Here is a 19795-nt window from a genome sequence, read left to right on the forward strand (position 1 = left end):
TATTCTATAAATTAAGGGTCAGTTATGCTTCAATAACTGTGATTATTGGAAATACATAAAATTTATCTGAAATAGCATTCAATAATTCTTAAGAAGCTTCTGCTTTCCTCACTTATTTCTTATAAATAAAACCTTATATGAAATGGCCTTAGGGCATATGAATTTATCAAAACACAGGCATAAAAACAGCTCAAGTGTGACTTTCTCTTATTTGTAATTCTTTCACATTTTATTTTAATATTTCTCTCTTAAAGTGTAGCTTGGCAATCTAATGTAACACACTTGGGCTGTTACCCCAACCATTAAAATTTATTTTCACTCCTAAACCTTCAGAGACATCCTGGGGGAATTGAAGATGCAAAAACATTGAGGAGATATCACTGGTTGACAATAGAAAGAAATATAGTTATTCCATTGGGCAGTTAGTTACTCCTTATCAAGTTATAGAGTTACAAGTTGATAATTCTGTTGGCCACATCTTGAGCTCCACTTCAAATCCTCCTGGTTGTATTTCCAGTCCTTGGGCAGTAACTGAGCTCTGCTCAGCTTCCCCTACCTAACAGAGGCTCACTTGGAGCCCCACATCTTGTATGTCTTGATTCTTGCCCTGGGGCTTCTCTGATCCTGTACCTGCTTAGCACTCAGACATGTACAACCCATGGGGCCACCATAGACCGATGGAGGACAGGACCCCCTGGATAAGTGCTTCCCCTTTCATCTTCTGGCACACAGTCCTGACATGTTTCATAAGGTTCCTCAGAAAGCCCCAGTGGAACAGAGCACCACTCATCTGCTACAGTGGCCAACCTAATGTGTGCCTGTCCTGTCTTTCCCGCATTCCCCGGTTTATGCCCCATGCCCCTCACTCCTGCTCCTTGGAATCGCTTCCCTAATAAGCTATCTGCAGACAAGCCTTTCAACAGGCTCTGCTTGCAAATTGACCCAGGATAATACAATATTATTATTATTATTATTATTTTAATGGAGAAATAAAAATGATCAGACCTAAGGTTACCATAACTGGTATGATGAAATAACATGTAAAAAGGAGTAATTCCTTGGAAGAATTTAATTCTGAACTTTTGGAAAAATATCCTAATAATAGGAGTTCATAAAAATGAAGATATATGTGTACTGTAAACCATAGGTAGATCAAGTTGAGGGTTCATTTATAGTAAGTATGTAAAGAAGGAGTTACACCCATTTCAGACTATTTGTAACTCAAAATAGCTCCCGTGTGTAGACACGGATTTATGGAGGCAGTAAGGTTTCTTGTTGAAAGGCTTAAAGAAAAGTTTCCTAGTCCTATTTTACTCTTAGATGTAGGATGGGAGGAATAAAGAAAATACGAAAGGTGGTAAACAGGAAGCAGAGTTATTAAGGGAAAGACGGGTTAAAATAGTTATAACATAGTGGTCTCCTCTCCTTCCTTCAGCTCTTTACAAACCTCAGTTATGTAACAGGAAACACAGCAAGAATATTTCCGGGTTTGGAAAATCTCCAGGACCAGTTTTGCCTCCTATGGAAGCATCTCCCAGAGAGGCTCCTTAAGAGGGCCAAGACAGGTAAAGTGATCCACAGGGTGTTTATATAGATCAGAGATTGGCAACCAATGAGGCGGATACAAAGGTGGCAAAGATGACCTCGAAGGCCACTGAGAAGCTTGTGTGTGTGCGAGGCATAAAAGGGGGACCGGGTGTGGGTCATGTAGAGACTTGCCCATCATCTCCCTCTGTCTGCAGATCCCACTCCAGGCCTTGGGAACCTAAGGCAGCATTCTTCTGGGATGTTCCCAACTAGGCATCCCATGTGGATATTAGGGTTAGACTTCCTTGAGCATTTTACTTCTCTCATCTCCCAGAGGACAGAGATTAGAGAGGCCAGGCCACTGCCAGCTTTAGAGGATTCTACCATACTGAAAACATGGAAATGTCCAAATAGGATTACAAAAATTGCATATTTTAAATGCTTATACTTAACAAAGCATATGCTATTATGCTATTAACAAAAAAAATCTTTTTATTTGAAATAATTATAGACTCACAGGAAGTTGCAAAGATAGTACAAGAGATCTGTGCATCCCTCACCATTTTCTCCAATGGTTACATTTTACATAGCTATAGTGCAATATCAAAACTAGGAAACTAACATTGGTACAATGGGCATGTATATTTCTATGTCATTTTATCCCATGTGTAGGTTTGTGTATCTACTACTGCAATCAGGATACAGAACTAGTCCAGCATGACCCCTTTATAGTCATAGTTACCCCTGTCTCTGCCTGCCCTGACCCCTGGAAACCACTAATCTGTTCTCTAACTCTATAATTTTGTCATTTTGAGAATGTTATACAAATGAAATCACACGAAATATAACCTTTTGATATTGGCTGTTTTCTACTGAGCATAATGCCCTTGGGATCCATCCCCGTTGCCGCATGTATCAATAGTTCCTTCCTTTTCACTGTCAAGTAGTCCACCGTATGGACTTCTTCATTTGCTTATTTGCCATCTGTATGTCCTGTTTGGTGAAAAATCTCCTTATGTCTTCTCCTATTTTCTAATTGGATTGTTTGTTTTTTAACTATTGCGTTTTTATAATTCTTTATATATTATAGATATGAGCCCTTTTGTCAGATATGTGGTTTTCAAATATTTTCTCCCAGTCTGTAGCTTGATTTTCCATCATCCCAACAGGTCATTCACAAAGCAAAAGTTTTAATTTTGATGAAATTAAATTTACTGGATTTTTGTTTTTATGGATTGTGCTTTTGATGTCATGTCTAAGTATTCTTCACCAAGCCCTAGGTCCTGAATATTTTCTCCTAAAAGTTTCATAGTTTCATAGTTTACATTTAAATCCATTATCCATTTTGAGTTAATTTTTATATAAAGTATGAGGTTCAAGCCAAAGTTCATTTTTTTTGCCTATGAATATCTAATTACTTCCCTGTCATTTATTAAAAAGACTATCCTTTCATTGAATTTCTTTTGCACCCTTGTCAAAAGTCAATTGTCTGCACATGTGCGGGTCTATTTCCGGGTTCTCTCTTCTGTTGCATTGAGCTATGTGTCTGCTCTCTGCCAATACCATGCGGTCTTGATGAAGCAGTTACATAGTGAGTCTTAAAATTGGGTAGATTGATTCTTCCCATTTTATTTTTTAATTTTCAGAACTGTTTTAGATATTTTAGTTCCTTTGCCTTTCAGTGTAAGTTTTAGGATAATCTTGTCCATATCTATGAAAAATTAAACATTTTAAATGCTTATGCTTAACAAGTCAATGTTTTTTAACATATTCTAAAAATACTGTGCAACCTATTTGTTTTGTGTAGGTGATAACTGCAGCCTATATTAAAATATTAATTCATACTAAAGCATAATAGCAGTGTACAGATATTTGATAAATGGATACAAATTTGTGTGATGGGCTTCTTTTCGTCCTAGCAGTATATTTCTGTATATGTGTAGACCTCACTTGGAGAATACATCAAAATAAAATCCTAAAGTCCTTTGTGTATCAGCAGCCAGGGGGAAAATGACCCTTCTCCCCCCCCCCACCCCCCCATGCCCTGGAAAAGATCCTATTCCCCAATCCTCTTAGTAAGAAGAACAGGGATCAGCAACCCAGTCATGCACCTTCTAAAAGGTGGGCACTTTCTTGCCTTGTTCTTGGAAAATAGGCCATTTGTTTTTTCTAAAGTTTTCATAGAATGAAGAGGAAAATATATAAACACGGTTATGTATATAAGAAAAAGGAAAGAAAATCTTTCTCTCTCTCTGGTGCAGATAGGCTGAAAGGAAAAATTAGCCTTCATAAATTCCTCTTATATCTTTTATTTTCAGAAATACACAGAAGATACAAATTAAGGTATATTCTTTTATGTAAAGATTCAACCTTAGTTACACATTATTAGGGGTCTTATTTGTCTTTTAGCCCATCCAATTTTACATATTTATACAAACTAAAAATGCAAAAAATGTTTCACATAAAAAAGGTTTAGAGATAATCACAAAAACAATTATAAAGACAAAACTATCATCATCACAACACACGATTTTGAGTAACAGAAATAGTATGCTGGGAGCCTTAATAAAATCCTAAGTAGGCAAAAAGGACTCATCTATATGGTTTGGTTTGGAGGGAAATGCAAGAAGAGGGGACGTGGTGATGGTACAGACAGACAGATGTCTTCCTGGTACTCTTTGCGATCTTTCATTCAATCCTCAAAGCTACTTAGAATTACTAAGGCAAATAACTCTGCAAAGGATTACTCTAGAAACCAGTAGTCCTCAACCCTGGTGCACATGAGAATCACGTGGAGAAATTTTACAAAACACTGATGACTGGACTCTTGGGGCATCTGAATCAGTTGGTCTAGGGTAGAGCCTGGGCATTGTTTGTTTTTAAAAAAGCTCTCCCAGGTGATTTTACTGTAGAGCCAAGATTGCGAACCATTGCCTGTCAGCTTTCGGTTAATGGCCTGCTACATTGGTTCTCTTCCCTGGTCACATTTTAAAATCAGCTGGGAGCTAGTAAATGCTAGGTCACCACCACCTGAGATTCTGAATCAATGGGTCTGAGGTAAAGCCCAGGCTTCTATATTTAAAAAACCAAACCAAACCAAACAATCAATTATAAGGAGTACCAAGGCCTGAGAACCACAGAAAGTGGTAAACAATAAGGGGTATCTTTCTTGGAGGGGGATCGTGGGGAAGGGAAAGACAGAGGGAGAACAGGGTACTGATGAAGTTGTAAGGAGCGGCAGAAACATTTCACCTGCTTTACAATTTTTTTCTCCTAAGTAATCATTGGCTGGGTCTGAGAGGCTGGAATTCCCATTTTTGTGAAAACCAGAGGCCAGAGTGAATGTGCAGGTCATACAAGGAAGAGAGTCAAGGGAGCCAGACTCAAGACTTGGTTTGAGACTATGTGTAAGCTTTGCTCTTTAATTCTCTCAAGGAAACCTTGAAGAACTGTCTTCAATGAACTACAAATAGGTTGATCAAATCTACCCACAAATCTACTACAGTACTCCTTCATAGCAACTCTCACATAGTGCCATACCACATCTCATTTATCATTTGGGTGAAACTTTCATTAAAAACCTTCTGCTCCTTTCTCCATTTGAGAATTAAGCTTTGAATTCTGAAATGATTGTTCCTACAAGATTTTGAATTCCTCTGACAGTACCTCCTCTGCTCCCCCTGTCCACCCCCACTGGTGTTGTAGCACACAAATTCAGTGATCTGGCCTGCCACCTTCCGGGGAGTCAGAATACAAATAACACGTCTCAACTCCGTAAGATGTGAAAGGATTTTTTATTTTAATTTGATGCCTGTAAACAGGGGTTTTTTTTTCTTTTTTAGTCCTTCCTTCTGCTTTATTATTCCTCCTGCATTTCAACCTGAAAGCCCTGGATAACTTGACAACATATTTGCAATGAGCTGAAGCCCATCAATCAAATATTTCCTTTCATCACAAAGCATTAGGGCAAGAGGGAGTTCTGCAACTCTATGAGCCTTCTTATGATTCAGAGCGTTTGTTCTAATATATCCCAGGGACAACTGGAAAGCAAAAAACATTAAAAAAAATTTTTAAAACGTTACACTAACACATGAACCCATCCAATTTATTCACTGAGTAAGTTCTGTATTTAGTGAGGTCAAGGCTCTTTAGGGAAAACGAGCATGTTCACATTTCAGCATGTATTCTTTCACTGAGAGGTATATACTACTGAAGCAAAATCAAAAGGCTTTGGTTTAAAAAGACCACTGATTACAGTTTATAAAAAATTTAATGTGCCCATAATCAATGAATTCTTCTACGAATTGGTTGTTTTGGATGGTTCAATCTTCAGTCTATACATGTTATTTGAAAATATAGTATATTTTTTATCTTAGCCTTGTAGTTACAAATACCCCTGTTAGTAGCTTTGTTAGTAATAGCCACAGACTAACAGAAATATATCATTTAAGCTCTTAATCCACATAAATAAAATACTGCACTTTACTTACAAAAAACTGATTATTTCAATTGTTTGGTGAGAAACTATTATGTATTTCATCGCAACCTAATTTACTGATGATTAGTTTTTATGCTAGCCAATATAATAACACAAAAGAAAACAGTAATTTTTTCTTGTACAGTTTGATCAAGTCACAAGAGCATAACTAAATACAACCTTTGCATCAATGTTCTGTGGGGACATATACTTCCACACAAATTGCTAATAACCAGAACTAGCTATGGCATGTGCTGCAACTAAAATGATTCTATGAGTAACATTTCACTACTACCCAATGAATTATCAGGAGAGCAACGTAGTGCAGATCTATATTATTGATCTTAATTGTACTTTAGGAAAAAAGTTATTTATTTTTAACTTAAATTATTTGGTGGAATTCTAGTTCAATTAAAATCTTAATACATGTTTTCACATTTAGATCTCAGCTGCATCTGTCAAGATAAACGAAGATGGTTTTATGATTCCCTGGCCAAGAATTTCATCATGTAGGTTAATTATCCACTGTCTAGGCTGGTTAGTTCATTTGATTAAAGCCTGGGGCTCATGACAAGGTCAGGGATTCAGTCATGTCTGAGTTAATTTGCCCTGGCCTCCGTTTACATTCTAAATCCTGAACAACTTCTTACAAATCTGTGGTTCACCAAAGATTCAACATCAGGACCAGGACCTGGATTGCCACCATCAGAAAAACAACTCTCAGTCACTGATTGGGTGGCATGTGGCTTGAACACACTACACGAACATTTGCTTATTGGATGAGTTGGTAATCACAACAACCCACTTAATAGTCTCAATTAGTAGGTTTTGATTTTCTAGGACTACTGTAGTCAAAAATATTTTGGAAGTGATTTGATCATTTCAATTTTGAACTAGCTTTGTTTAAATAAATTTCCTATGAATAGTCATTTATCTTCACATTGAGGCCACTAGGAATTATCTCAATGTTTACAAATTTTGGCTGTAAATCTGATACTGCTTGACTCCTAGTTCCCTCAGGGAAATAGATATAGGGACACCTTTGTTACGTCTCTTCCCCAAATATGTATCTTCCCCAGATACATATCTTCCAATTTCCCAGACATGCCTCAAAAAAAAAAGCACAACTTGGAGTCTCAGACTCGGAAAACCCGAAGCAACTAGCACACTTGCATTACTGGCTGCAATGAACCATTTACCAGCCTGCTAATTGCTTTCTCCTTGACCTCCTCCCATTTCCCACACCACCTTCATCAAGGCAATTGAACAGGATGAAGAAATTATTTTAGCACTTGGGCACTGGAAAAGAAATAACTAGAGGCATGATAATTTTTTTTGGTATAAGAATGATTTGATAAAACTTAGTTCTTTGAACTGTTCAATAGGCTTCGTAACTTACACCATGCCTTCAGGTGTTAAAGAAGGGCCAAAATGTTTTACTTAAGTTAAACTAATTAAAACCTTTAAAAATTCAATATTCTAATTTTCATGACCTCAGTTAAATACTTTAATTACACTATATCACTCTTTACAATGAATTTGACTCCAAAGTATTATAGTTACAAATTTATTATGAAATTTATTACCCATTATTACAACATAATAGGGTTACTAAAATTAAGGTTAATGCAAAAAAACACCAAGCTTCCTGCAATTTCTTTCTCCTTTTTAAAAACTGTTATAATAATTTCCACTTTTTACTTTACACATACTGTACAGCACAGAGCAATCTCATGCATCTCCCCAAATGGCAGGCAGTTGAAATCTGGACTTTGCCAGTACACTTTGACTCTATTAACTAGTACAGTGCAGGGGGCATCCATCCTCATAACCTACTATGCCTATAAAGGTCAGCATTTTCCAAAAATAAAAATCAGTGCTACCAACAATGTCTTGGTAGGATTCATGTTTTCGACAGATTTATTAAACAGCCTCTCTGTGCCAGGCACTGTGCTACACAAGAGGGATAAAGGATGAATTAGACTGTCCTTGTCCTCAAGAGGATTCAGTCTTGGGGAGGATGTAGCAACACATAACCAAATGGCTATAATATCATGTGTGAGGACTCGAGCAGAGGAATGTGCAGAGTGGATCCCCGGCCAGAGAACGGACCTAATCTGCTTGGGAAGCAGGGCAATAAAGCTTACCAAAGTCTGTGCCAAACTGCTTCAGACCAATTTAGCCTGGGCTCAAAGCTGTTTCCACATCCTGTAAAAACAGCAGGTATAGATGAAAGATGCATAATCAGCATCTTAGTCAGCCGTTAATGGCCCCTCCTACTCCCACGCTCTTCAGTGCTGGTGCCATCTCCACTGAACACCTGTTTGGAGCCCTCAGCTCTGTTCTTAATGCATTTTTCCCCCCAATATTTGGAGCTGAGGCAAAAGAGATGATCTAGTTTATGTTCTAATAATCCGATAAGAGGTGTGCTATCCAGCTATATTGTTACCTCTTATCTTTCTTTTTATTCAGAATTATAGTTCCTAACTTTCAAAATAAGCCTTTGAATACATTTTCCTCCCTTTAAGATGAAAAGTGAACTTTACTTCATCCTGACATTAGGATCGATCATATAATCTACATTGAAAAGAAACATATTTCTCTCAAAATGTTTTCAGAAATATGCGACTGTTCAAAGTACAGTATGGTAAGACTTCTCTACATGTGGTTAAATAAACTCTTCTAGAACATTGTGGAGAAGCATTTAGATTAGGATGTCAATGGCCTGCCGAGGTAATTGGAGTGGAAATACTTCTTTTAGCAGAACACTGCATTCTTTTTGCAGAGAGAGATTTCTGAAAGATGATCTTCAAACAGTGCAAGCATTCTTTGTTCTTTTTTCCTTAACGATTTTGGAAGAACAAACTGTTTAAGTATATAGGCCAAGTATGTTTTATTATCATGCATTGTTTTAAGTATTAATTATTCCTTAGCTTAGTTCCTTCCAGGACTGATTTCTTCTCACAAAAGAACAAGGGCTAATTTAAATCATTTTGGAAATGACCTAAAAGTCATTTAAACATCTTGAGTAGGTTTAACACATCATGTGGAACTGCTCAGGAAGTCTTCATAATTAACTAATGACCCATTCTCTTTGAATGTACAAAGAACAGAGTCAAACAGGTAACTTCACAGGCCTTGTCTGTAAATCTTATTTCTATTATTTCTGCCTAACTACAACTTCAAAACAAAAAATCCCACTCAGAAAACTTCATTACCCATAGTCTGTCCCAGGTTTGCACAGCAGGAATTATAGGTGGATGTAGATGCAGATTTAACAAATGACCTCATCCTTGGAGAACAACCCAGAGCAAACCAGCTACAAGGTACCCTAGCAATTCTTCAAGTCTGAAGGGTGACTTTTTTGTTGTTGTTGCCAGTAATTTACTAGCTTTCTTAAGGTTTTAAAAGGAAATGATCTTTAAATAGCAGTTGCGAAAAGATCCACATGACTTGCAAAGAGGACTAGATGGTGAGGATCACGAAACACTGGACTGTGTTTCTGAGGTGACTGCAAAATCAGCTACTTTAAAAGAAGACTTTAAAAGGAGAATCTCTATTGCTTTCACAATGGTGTTAATAATGGTAGAGTGATGTAGGGTGGTGCTTCAGGAGACAGGGAGTTACAGAGCGACCACTCAGGGTTTCTTTAGTTTTGAAATTCTGTGACAAATGAATCTATTTTTCTTAATACTGTTCAGAACAAGGCTCAAGGCCTAGGGTTTTCAATTTATTAACAGGTTTATAAAAATTTATTTGGTTATTTCCAACAACAGTTAGCAAGCTTATGTAAGGCAGAAGTCTAGAAATTGTTCTCAAGTTAAGGGTCAGGCCTTGTACACACTAGTTTCTGAACCTTAAGTCGCTGTGTGAGCTTCAGCAGAACCATAAGTGTTGCCAAGTGGAGAAAGTATGATGACCCAATTTCTCTATACACATGTACCATTTACTTTACGGCCTTAAAGCCTGATAAATAGGGAGTGCTTCATCTTGTTTTCTGGGTTGGCCGTGTTTGCCATGCAGGGAGAATACATGCAGGTAAATTTCATACCAGGCGAAATCACAGCATTCTGGAAAACTCAGGGCCTTGCAAAAGGCCATATCTCAAAAAAGTTACTGCTTCAAATAAATGTGCCATTTTATAAAATTACACCTACTGTATCAGAAAAAATGTTCTTTCATGTGAGTGACATTTATATGACTGCCATTTATAGGCAATAGGACATTCTCACATAGCAAAGGTGAAGAATGGTTTTGAAAGTTGAGAGTATTCTCTGAATGATAAGTGTGGTAGAAGTCTAAGATACTTGTGAGGTACGAGTCTCTCTACAGCTGTGTAGTTTCCCTATAAAAATGAAATCTGCATTATTATGAAGAAAGTAATTACTTGTTTATACTTATGAGATACTTAATGAGATTTTCAATATATTTGAAACTGTTACCTAGCCCACCAACCCCATAAGACATTAACCACAGCCCTGCTCAGAACAAGCCTAACATATTACCTTTAGCTTACAGGAAACCACAAAGAGAGGAAGGAGAAGATGGCTGTGACATATGGTCAAAACCAATTGAAACTGGTTAAAGGCAACAAGGCAGTCTGACTTGACCTGACATAGATCCGGCAGCTCATTCCACACTCATTGTAATACATTATCATGCTACATAACACCTACAGGTGGCCATGACAGGAAATTCTAGACCAAATAAGGGAAGAAAAGGGGTGACACCCCATTTCCCAGAAAAGCCTGCCCAGTTCCCCATATTGCTATGAATATTCCTCCCCTTCATTACCTTGACACCTTATAACAGCTGCCTGATTGCCCCAAGAGCTAAGCTGATTTGCGAACTTTGTTCCCAGTTCTCCATTCTTTGCCCATTGAATAAAGCTTGTGCTGTTGAACACTCAGCTTCAGCCTTGTTCCAATTTGTGACACCGAATAGACAAGGAACCCTGTAAGGAAGGGCAAGGGGCTCTTCCTCTGGTGTCTCCCTGGTTGGGGAGAGCTTGATTGGTAACAAAACCTGCAAGCATCTTTCGTCATAGATTTTCACCTTGTTAGAGTTGTACTTTGTGGATAATCCGGTCCAACAGCCTTTTGTTTTACATATGTGGAAACTGAGGCTGAGGTATTAAACTTCTAGTTAGAACTAGGAATGGAATTCCCCAACCCCCTCGCCCTATTCTCCCTCTGAATCACTTTTCATGACACCAGTTGTCTTTTAAAGACAGTTCCAAGTTACTGTCTAGAGTAAAAACTACCTTCTATCTGCCTCTGGACAAACAACGAACCAAGGCTTTTTTTTACGCTTCACAATAAATTACATTTCAAACAGTATTTCTCTGGAAAAGCAATCGCTAAACTATGGGAGGAAATTTAAATCAAGATCAAGCATGGAAGTGGTTGCACATCTTAGTGCAAATTTCAGCTCGCGGTTAAGAAGTGGCTTCAGGTCTTGCGACTGCGGAGATTGCCAAAACCACATTCTTCTAGGCTCCCTCCTGATGGGCGCCTCAAAATTGCTTTTATCCAGAAGTAAGATACAAAGTGGAATCCAAACCCCTATCTTCCTCCTTTGGGCTTCTCTGCACCCTGGGGTCCAGACGAGTGATAAAACTTCGGGAAGCCAGTGGCTTACTGAATTGCTTAACTGATCGCGCGATACCGAGGGTGGCCTTTCCGGAGAGGAGTGCGGCGGCGTGGCGCGGAGTTTGCGAGTACCTTCTTCCCAGTGCCAGCAGGCTTGGGGAGTGGGGTCCTGGAAGCAAGGCTTGAGGAGGGCTGAAGCAGATAAGGGAGGGGGACCGTGTGGCGAAAGGTACAAGGCAAGAGCCAGCAACGTGAGCCAGCAACGTGACCCACCTGCGGGAGAGGAGCTTCCAAGGCGGCTACGGTCTAGTGCAGCTGCGGCCGGCGCGCCGCGGGCCAGGCTGGGACAGCGACGCTTCGCCGCGCTCCGGTGCTGGGCTGCGGCCGCGCGGCTCTCTCCAGTTATAAGAAGCCAGAGAGCGGAGGGAGGGCCCGCTAGATTACGCAAGATAAATGATGAAGAAAGCGTTTCCAGGAAGAGTTCACGCCGGGAATCCCGGGCAGGTGGAAGGACGAGACCTTCCTGTGCCGCCCCTGCCGCTGTTCTCTGGCCAGCGGGAGTTGTAAGGGTTTTCCCCAGAGCCCTTGGGATCTGTGCATCCCACACAGATTGAGGCTTTGAGAAGCTGAGGAGGACTCCTTTCCCGAAGGACTAGTGGGGCCTCTTTGAATAGCTGAGAAAACAACACCTGGTGTAGGTTTCTAGATATTTATCCTGTTGCCATTTTGTCTCAGTTCTGCTTAAAATGTGAGATCTTTCCCCTCTGCTTGGAAGCCCTGGGTTCTTGTGGGGCTCATAGCTTGGATGATCTTGAATTTAGAGGTTTTAATTTAGGTAGACTAAATCATTCAAAACAAACAAGCCAAATGAAAGAGAGGGATGATGATGATGAAGATAACGTATTGTTAATATAAATCTATACCTATATGTAATATTGTATAATAATATGCAATAATATATATTGCATAATTATGTATATCTCTCTCTCTCTCTCTCTCTCTGTACACATGCACAATTGGATTGGTATGTCTTTCTCTGTAGGACACCCTCAAAAGCCACAGCTATGATGGTTTAAGATTTGACTAATGTTAACCTATGGGGCGAAGCACCCTGGCGCTCCCAACCTCTGGGGTCGAGAAGCCAGAGTCCTCCCAATCTGTTTCTCAGCCAGCCATCTGGTCTTAAGTTCTATGGCATGCTTGCCAAGGTACAGATGTTCAGCCACACTTGAGGCCTGTTCCCAGCACTTTTGAGCCAACCCTCCCCTTGCCTGGATTGCCCCTGTCCGCAGAGCATCTTGTGGAGTCAGCTGAGACTCCATGTCTTCTGGGACCTGTTCTCTAAGCCACTGGTTGCACTTCATCTTTTCTTTCTCCATATAGTTTAGCTGATGCTTCTAATACAGCAGTTTGGACAATCTGCCTCTTTAGAGAGTTATTACTGTGTATAGATCTCCTCTCCTGGACTGCAAGCTCCGGGGATTAACACCCTATCCTTTTCAGCCTGGAATTTTCTACGACACCTAGCACAGTGCTTTGCATGTAAGAGGTACTTAATATTTATTTTACTTATTAATAATTTTCCAATTATTGTATTTTGCAGAAAAATCATCTGATAGTATTCTTTGGGCAAGGAAGAAGACCCAGAAGGAGACAGCTGGGGTCTACGGACCGGGTCACTCTGGTTTCTGAGTAGTGTTTGTATCTGTTATGAGCTGACATAATGAACAATCATATTCCCAAATGCAGCCTCCAACTAATAAGAGAATCATTGCTTTATATATTTATCATTATTAGGTGGACAAAAAATTTTAAAACCTGATTTTTAACAGAGGCAGATATATTTCAGTTATGTAAACTCTTTTCTTTGCCAAAAGCAACTAGAATCCCAGAAAGGGAAGATTAAATTACTGAAATATGAAGGATGGAAAAAATTGTCTTTATTAGTACTAAACTTAAGAGGTACTTGACTTATTTATTTTATGGTTTAAAGATTAACTTTTCCCTTGGTCCTAGGAGGGACACACAATTCATAACTCTCCTAGTCTTTCCTTAAACCCTTGCCGTAGGGGAAAATTAAGCTTTCATAGATGCCAGCAGCCTGAATACCCAAGAATTTGCCGTTGGCAGGATTCCTGCTTCTCCCTGAAGCCTTAACATCAGAACTCCAGAGAAGCCTTCCCAGATGGGGTACACTACCAAAGAACTCCTGTTGAGAGAAGCCCACGTTTATGGTGCCCTGAGTCTTTCCTGCTACTTCCTCACTTGCCAGCCTGCTACCTCACTTTCTCCACATGGCAGATTTTAAGAAAATTGATGAGGTAGGCCTAGAGTTAGTGTTCAGTAAATGTTATTAAGTGGTTGATAAACGTGTGCCTTTAACATCTTGTGTCTCCTTTTCTATGTCATTTTTCTCCTCTTCCGGGACCCCTCTGTGTACAGTCTCAGGCCTTAGCCACTCCTCCCTCTTCCCCAAGCCCTCTCCTTACAGTGTCCCATACATTATTAGGGGGTGGGGCTTTCAACATGTGCTGGCCCTGAAGGTGACTGATTTCATAATCTATAATTAACATGTATATGGGAAACTCTTATTGACTTAAAGATTTGCCCCCTAGCTGTTTTTGAAAAAAATAAAATAAAATTGAAGGACTCCTGGAGATACCTCTGCCTAACCCAAAGAAATGAATCTCTAATGGTGGGGATTTCAGGTGCTCTGGTAGATATTTTTGTATATGGGTATAATGAATATTTTGTCTTCTGTTTGCCTAGCATCCAGGGCCGGGACTGGTGTGATGTGACTGAAGAGCCTAGGGCACAAAATTTGAGGAGGGGCTCACTCTCAAAACCAACACTGCATGAACCAGAACATGAGTGTCTCCTTAAATTTTGTCCTGTTGGTGCTTTGCTGACCTCCTCTTGTCCCAGCCTTGCGGAATCGATTTCCCTTTCTGCTAATCATGTCTTCATTTTCCTTTGAGAAACAGCCTTGCACAAACTCAGTCCTTGTGGTCCAGGTGGAAGTGACAGCACAGCTCAGGTTTCAGGAATAGACCCATGATTTAGGCCTGGCCAATCAAAGCACACAGCCTTGACCACAATGATTGGTTTAGGAATGACGTGTGACCTAAGCTGGGCCAATAGGAATCTTTCCTGGGACAACCCAGAAAGAAGCACACTCTTTACACAGCATTATTGAGCTGCTAGAATGTAAACCTGGGACACGGTGAGGAGAGAGTGAGCCTGAGAAAGAAGCCACTTCAAGGGAAAGGAGAGCAAAGAGATGGAAAGAGACAGATTTCTGAAATTGTTGAAGCGCCGTCCCTGAAGAGGGCTCTATACCTTGGGCTTTTTACTTACAGGAGTCAATAATTGGGTGTCCGTTATTTATACAAATAAAATGGGGTTGGGTAGGATGAGAAGGGCACTGCTCAGTCTCACTTCTCCAATCATACTGTTTTCTAAGGTAACTTCATCACAACATATAATCAGAATGAGGATGTCATTTGTTGTTTGAAAAAAACCTTTCTGAGTTTTCTTGTTGTAGATTTGGGGCCTGAGTGAATAATCAGTCTCTGTGGCTGAAGTTTCTCAGCTACTCCCCAGTAGACTTGGAAATTTAATTTCTCATCCCAGCAAACTTCTTTTTCTACTTCTTTCCTACACTACTGGGAAGTGGGCTAGTAGAACGAACCTCCCTCCCCCAAACTGTGCAACTGCAAATGGTGCAGTAAAGAAACCCAGGCCTTTGACCTGGGCTTTAACCAGTTTCTAGGATCCCTGCCAACACAGAGCAGGAAGCAAAACCAAACAACATTTTGCCACCCACCTGTACCCAAAAAAAGTCCTGATGGGAAAACATGCCAGACACTGACAATATTGGAGACTGGGCTAGGTGATGATGTCAGGAATGACAACAAAGAGTTTAAAAATAAGACATGCCCTAAAGAACCTGACTCTCTCACAAGGAATTCAAGAGAAGGTAAAAGTGGAAGAGTTGAGGGTGTGAGATGAGCAACAATAACGTTTTAAGAAGTCATTGACTAGAGATGAGGGGCAGCTACTTCTGGGAATTGGAAATAGGCAAGGAATCTCTCTCCTTTTTATCTGGGTCTGTGACTCTCTGGGTCACAAAGTCTGTGTGTTAATTTTGGCAGGGCTGTGGACTGACTATCCCCCAGAGAATTCTGGTTGTGGCCCAAGCCATACCTGCCCACCTCAGAGGCGGTCACTTAGCTATGATATTATAAAAGAACAAGATGTTCAAAATTGAAGAGATGGAGAAACATTTATGGTTTTGATAAATAGAAGTGGTATTAACAGAGATGTTATCTTTGTATTATGTTTTGGTAATTCAAAAACTGAAGATAAGCCAATCTCAGCTTTACCCCAGCATCCTGGGAGACATGCTGACATATCAAGCTACTGGGAGAGCTATGATTCAACAGTGGGTGGTGGTTACTGTTAGTGTTGGAAGTATTTTTAGTAAAGGCAATTCCAGCTAATCTGTGACTAGTGCCAGTAAAGGAAGGTTAGTTGGATTTTCGTATACTAAAGTGGAGACAAATAGAAACTAAGTGAATGTAGCTTCATCCATTGGCTTGTTTGCCTTCAAATGGAAAAACAGAATTAGCCATGAGATGAATACGAAGCAGATCATAGGAGAAAAGAAAAGGAGAAGACTAATGAAAATATTAGGCCATTTTTTTCTGCATATTTTTGACAGTAAAGATTAATTTCTTGGTAAGAGTTATTTTTCTTCCTTGGGATTTCCTTAAAGACAACTATAAAACTTTATCATGCTGGTAGGGAAATACAAATGTAGATGATTTATTTTATATTCACAGATTATTTGCCAAACAATTGATTTAGCTACTCCAGATTGTTTTAGGTTATGTAAAACATCATTTTAAAGAATTGATTAAAATATTTGGAAAACTGATGCACATGTACAAAATTCATGATATGAAAGAGATATGTTAAAAAGCATTTTTCCCCAGACATGGAGTTCTCCTGCCTGTAGACAACCATGTTGGTGATTTATTGGATTCCTTTAATAGACAGGCTATGCTATAAAAGCATATATATTTAGTCTTAAAAAATACAAATGGCAGCCTACTAGTCACTTTCTTCTACATCTTTGTTTTTTCAATTAACAAGGTAACTTAGAGATTATTCAGAGGAGAGCAGTCAAGGCAATCCTATTTAAAATTATGCACACACACGCCTGATTCCCTTCACTGCTCCACCTTTCTCTGCCTTATTTCCACAGCACTCTTTACTTTCTAACACACTGTAGTTGAATTATTACATTAATTGTTTGTCTTCCTGCTGGAATGCAAGAGCCATGAGGACAAAGAATATTTGTGTAATTTGTGCTCTGCTGTATATATCACACCTAGAATGGCAACTGATGTATTATAGATTCTCAATAAATATTGCAGAAAGAATGAGTGAATGAATAGATTTGAAGGGAAAATGGACTGATAGAAACCCATAAAAGAGGTATGTAGTAATTTAAGATCTTTGAAACCATTCATGTAAAAAATATATTGGTGAAATTAAACTTATGCTTCACCAGCTAAAGCTGAATGTTCGAGTAACCACGTCTACTGATTGCCAAACATTTTTGGGCTAAAATTGTTCAGAAAAGGCCAAATGCCTCTGGCTACTTTATCTCTTGTTATTCCCAAGGTTCTGGTTTTTTCAGACTCCTTTTTCATCTATAACCTTTTCATTTAATTACTTCTTTCCCAATTCCATATCTCCTATGTCTGCAGTAGCATTTTGTGAAAATATAATAGAGTAATAGAGTTCTTGGGCCTTTTTTCTGAAAGTGTCTCTGTAGTGAGCTATTGCTTACTAAGTCCCAGGAGTTGGCAGGTGTAAACAGGCTGTGGAAAGATGTCCAGCATTCACTATAAAAGAGGAAGCAGAGACTTCCCTCTTCATGTTATGAAACTGCACAGCAGCCACTGAAAGAGTTTTGATTTCTCAGACTGTCATCTGTGTTTTTATATAATAACTGCAGGAAAAAGGAATGTGGACATGTGCTTTCAATTGGTGTAAGTAAAAAATATTTTTATCATTAAAGAAAGGAAGTGAAACAAAATAAATGGCTTACTCTCCTGGTCCCTGTAGATAATCTGATTTGGTTGGGCTAGTGGCTATTTGGAGATATTCTTTTTTTTTCTTATGCAAGGAAAGTTTAGCCCTGAGCTAACATCTGTTTCCAATCTTCCTCTTTTTTTTTCCTCCCCAAAGCCCCAGTGCATGGTTCTATAGCCTAGTTGTAAGTCCTTCTGGTTCTTCTATGTGAGCCACTGCCACAGCATGGCAACTGACAGATGGGTGGTGTGGTTCTGTGACCTGGAAGCACACCCCAGCCATCGAAGTGGTGAGAGCACCAAACTTTAACCACTAGGCCACCAGGGCTGGCTCTGGAAATGGTCTTAATTTGTGCTTTCTTGCATTTTGTAAAGCAGTGATTATATAACAGATTTTATAAATAAGAAAGGTCACGAGGGAAAGAATATTTGGAGGCAGTGGGGACGTAGGTCGTAATTTTTTATGTTATTCAAATGCAAATTACTTAAAACCCTACATCAGAACTATTTTAACGTTGAACTTAAATCCAAGGCCATTCATAACTTAATGGCTATTCCCCAAGAAGATCATTCATAAGCAAGAGAGATATTTTAATTGAACACTAGAGATCTGAATAGAGAAGTTGTCAAATCTCATCAAAATCCACTTGCTAGAAATAAGAGATGGTGATGGTGACGGTGACAATGATGATGATGATGATGATGATGATTTTTAGTGAGAGTTGACATCTGTCAATCCTGGTGCCCTCCCATTCTCTTCAAAGAATAAAACCTCATTTGACCAGAGGGGAGGAAGCCGAGTAAAAGATACCTAAGAAATCCAAACTGATTCAGTCAAAATTCATGGACTTCAACTGTAGTGCTTCTTTTTTTTTTTTTTTGGTGAGGGAGATTGTCCCTGAGCTAACATCTGTGCCAATCTTCCTCATTTTTTTTTTTTTTTGTACAGAGGACACCACCACAGCCTGGCTTGATGAGCAATGTGTAGGTCCACGCCCAGGATCCGAACCTGCAAACCCTGGGCTGCTGAAGCAGAGCACATGAACTTAACTACTACACTACTGGGCCGGCCCCTGTAGTGCCTTTAAGACCCTCACTTGGGGACGTTTTAGTTAATTCTAACAAGTCCAGTTTTCAGGTTACTATGCCTAAAAGGAACAAAGGAAGAGAGAGAAAAACTCTAAAAAAAAAACCTCTGAAAAGCAGACTCAAGGACAAGTGCCTGGGGTAATTTACTGCTGGGGCAAAACAATCAGGAAACACTGAAGGAGTTACCATATATGTCATAATATGGTTAATCTTTATATTGATAACACTATTATTAGAAAAAAAATTGTGTTTAGTCTACTCCAATAATACAAGGAATGGTGTAAAACCATTTTAATGACATTTCTATCTAAAATGATTATAATAAAAAATTTAAAGTCAGTTTTTGATATTGATCCCCTTTCCTTGCCTCTTTGATACCACTCATATAGTCACCACCTCCACCTGTTCATTACTAATGACTGCCACACTTTCATTTCAAACATCTCATTTTCTGATGATTACCTTTTGTCTCTCCAGCTCACTTACTCTATTGATCCCACTTTTGCAAGTCTCTAACTTCATCAATACCTCCAATCCCCTGCCCTCGTCATTTATTTTTTATATTCATCACTTGCTCTTGCTTCCCCCTTCTTTTCGCTTGCCTTCTTACCCAGCTGAGATTTCATTTTCTTGCAAATGCTTCTTGATTCCCTTGGCCATCTCTGTCCATTTTCCTTGCTTGGCAAAATCTCAGTCCTGGTTTCACCCAACTAACTGTTCACTTTGCACCTCCACTCAAGAAACTAAACTTTGCTGGAGAAAATTAAACAATTGTGCTGGCTAAAGTCATTTCAAATCCATGACAACACATGGCAAAGGCACACTTCACTAAGTGCCATCCTACTGTCCCCGCCAAGCACATTCAATTTCTCACTCTTTGAAATGACTCCTTAAACCTCTACTTCCTTTCCCCATTCACTCACATGTTATGATCTCACCACTATCTAATTTTCCTTCCACTAATTCTAAGAGCCCACCGTATTCATATTCACATACTCTACCAAGTC

The 19795-nt window shown here is 39.3% G+C and overlaps 1 protein-coding gene and 1 long non-coding RNA gene across 2 annotated transcripts in view; one reads left to right on the forward strand and one right to left on the reverse strand.

Annotated features, from left to right (window-relative positions):
* The window catches only part of STEAP4 (STEAP4 metalloreductase), a 28334-nt gene extending 16184 nt beyond the window's left edge, over positions 1 to 12150 (reverse strand). Inside the window, exon 1 of the mRNA XM_014866607.3 lies at positions 11869 to 12150. The gene's annotated coding sequence lies outside the window, so the exon portion shown is untranslated. The remainder of the gene's footprint in view (positions 1 to 11868) is intronic.
* Position 12151: 1 nt separating this feature from the next.
* Positions 12152 to 19036, forward strand: LOC139045108 (uncharacterized). The gene is made up of 3 exons (XR_011502804.1): positions 12152 to 12289; positions 13199 to 13916; positions 18649 to 19036. It is a non-coding gene; the product is annotated as an uncharacterized lncRNA (long non-coding RNA).
* The last annotated feature ends 759 nt before the right edge of the window (positions 19037 to 19795 follow it).

This window comes from Equus asinus, chromosome 1, assembly GCF_041296235.1.
Source record: "Equus asinus isolate D_3611 breed Donkey chromosome 1, EquAss-T2T_v2, whole genome shotgun sequence".
Classification (NCBI taxonomy): Eukaryota; Metazoa; Chordata; class Mammalia; order Perissodactyla; family Equidae; genus Equus; species Equus asinus.